Source organism: Pteropus vampyrus, unplaced genomic scaffold (genome assembly GCF_000151845.1).
Source record: "Pteropus vampyrus isolate Shadow unplaced genomic scaffold, Pvam_2.0 Scaffold324, whole genome shotgun sequence".
In the NCBI taxonomy this organism is placed as follows: domain Eukaryota; kingdom Metazoa; phylum Chordata; class Mammalia; order Chiroptera; family Pteropodidae; genus Pteropus; species Pteropus vampyrus.
In genome coordinates, this window is record NW_011889105.1 from 1,145,409 (window position 1) to 1,148,345 (window position 2,937).

General features: G+C 32.2%; 1 pseudogene; it reads left to right on the forward strand.

Annotated features, from left to right (window-relative positions):
* The first annotated feature begins 1,710 nt into the window (after window positions 1-1,710).
* On the forward strand, window positions 1,711-2,137 carry LOC105304000 (annotated as a pseudogene).
* Window positions 2,138-2,937: the final 800 nt, after the last annotated feature.

A 2,937-nucleotide genomic window follows, 5' to 3' on the forward strand; every position in this document is an offset into this window, starting at 1 on the left:
AAAAAAAAAAAAATTTAGACTTTCTCTTATACTCACAAAAAAAATTAACTCAAAATTGATCATAAACTTAAATGTAAAAGGTAAAAGTATAAAACTTCTGGATGAACAATGGAGAAAATCTTAGTGACCTTGGTTTAGGCAAAATTTCTTAAATATAACGCTAAAATAATGATTAAAAGGAAAAATAATTGATAAGTTGAACTTCATCAAATTTAAATACTTTAGCTCTTCAAAAGTTACCACTAAGAAAATAGAAAACGATCTACAGATTGTTTTATATGAAGATATGAAAATATAAAGAAAATGTCTTCAAATTATGTATCTAATTTAAAAACTTGTACCTAGAATAAGTAAAACTCTTAAGGCTTAATAAAAAAAAAAAAAACAATTTTAAAATAAGCAAAAGATTTGAATAGACATTTCACCAAAGAAGGTATACAAATGGCTTAAGATGAAAAGATGCTCAACATCAGTAGGAATATGCAAATTAAAACCATAACAGAATACTACTGTATAACTATTATAATGGCTTTAATCAAAAGGGATGATAATACCAAGTCTTGGTAAGAATAATGGGAAAATGCAACTCTCATGCATTGCTAGTGGGAATGTAAAATGGTACTGCCACTTTGGAAAACAGTTTGGCTATTTCTTTCAAAAGTTAAATATATATTTACCATGTGACCCAGTGATTCTACTCTTTGAAAGAATGAAAGTATATATCCACAAAAAGATTTGCATGCAAATATTATAGCAGTGTTACTCATAATAGCCAAAAATTGGAAATAATTTAAATGCCCCTTAACTTGTGGTAAATGGATAAACAAAATACAGTATATCTACTCAGGCATTAAAAAAAAAAAAATGAAATCTTACCATTTGCAACGACATAGATGGACTTAGAGAGTATTATGCTAAATGAAATAAGTCAGAGAAAGACAAATACCATATGATTTCACTTACATGTGGAATCTAAAGAACAAAACAATGAATAAACAAAACAAAAAGAGACTCATAGATATAGAGAACTAACTAGTGATTGCCAGATGGGAGTGGGGTTGAGGGCTGGATGAAAAAGGTGAAGGGATTAAGAAGTCCAAATTGGTAGTCACAAAATAGTCATGGGGATGTGAAATACAGCATAGGGAATACAGTCAATAATATTTTAATAACCATTTATATTGCCAGGTGGGTACTAATCAGGGAAATCATTTTGCAAATTATATAAATGGTTAACCATTATGTTGTACACCTGAAACTCATATAAAATAATACTGAATGTCAACTCTAATTGAAAAACAAAAATTAAAAAAATATATGGTATATCTATACAATGGAATACTACTTAGCAACAAAAAAGTTAAAACAACAATATGGATGAACCTCAGAAACATACCAGAAACAAAAGACTACATATTATGTGATTCCATTTTTACAAAGTATACAGAAAAGGCAAATTGATAGAAACCGAAAACAGATGAGTCCTTGCCTGGAGCTGGGGGGTGACAGCAGTAATTGACTGGGAAGAAACCCAAGGGAACTTCTGGAGGCAATGGAAATATTCTAACCCTAAATAAGGTGATGAGCTCACAGCTCTATAAAGTTGCTGAAAAATCATCGACTGTATACTTATAATGGATGAGTTTTATGGTAGATAAGTTATATCCCAATACAGCTGTTAAAAAAAAAAAAAACAACTCCAGACTCCGCGACCGACAGCCAGAGAGCAGATCCAATTCACTCCTCGCTGCCTCGCTCAGCTTCTTCTGCAACCATGTCTGACAAACCCGATATGGCTGAGATTGAGAAATTCGATAAGTCAAAATTGAAGAAGGCAGAAATGCAAAAGAAAGACCCACTGCCATCAAAAGAAATGATTGAACAGGAAAAGCAAGCAGGCGAATCGTAATGAGGCACGCACCGCCAATATGCACTGTACATTCCACAAGCATTGTCTTCTTATTTTACTTCTTTTAGCTGTTTAACTTTATAAGATGCAAAGAGTTTGGATCAAGTTTAAATGACTGTGCTGCCCCCTTTTCATATCCAAGAACTACTGACAACGAAGGCCACACCCACCTTTCCCACCTGCCTGTGGCTGGCAGGGAAGGAAAAGAACTTGCATGTTGGTGAAGGCAGAAAAGACGGATGGGACGAAAGTGAAATCTAGAGTGAAAATCAAGCTGGTCCAAGGCATCTTGCAGGCTGTAAAATGCAGCTTAATCAGAGTGCTATTTATATATATATATATATATATATTATATATATAACATATATATATTATGTAATATATATATATTGGGGGTTGCTATCCAAATTGTTTTAATTATTGGAATGCACAATTTTTAAATATGCAAATAAACTTTTAAAATCTGAAAAGAAAAAAACTCCAGAAAATAATAAAATTCCATATGAAGATGTCATGGACCATAGGTGAAGTAACTAAAATGAGGCATGTTTTCATTCATTGGTGGAGTGTACGAAGGAGACTCTTCACGTGAGTGGGATTTATAATACTGAAATATAGAAAAGGAATTATAATCAGAGTACTTTTGTTTAGCAATTAACAAATTTTACATATCATAAAAACACAAACTTTTTTTTATACACAGCATGGAAGATTTTAATCATGGTTACAAAAATATATTCAAGTTATCTCCCCTATGATGACCTCACCAGACTTAAGAGAGGTTAAAGAAAGGGAAAGGATGTTAATGGGCTCATCTTTAAAGAAAGGGATATTGGGAGTCTGGATATACAGTTGAAAGTTGATACAGCCAGAGATAGAAGTTTAATACTAATACTGGAAATTACTGAGGTAACTAATACAGAAACTAAAACAGTGACTTTACCATCAAAAATTAAAATAGTATACGTAAACTCTACCCCCATATATCATTATGAAATCCCAGAGAGTAACCAGTCCCTGGACTTGCA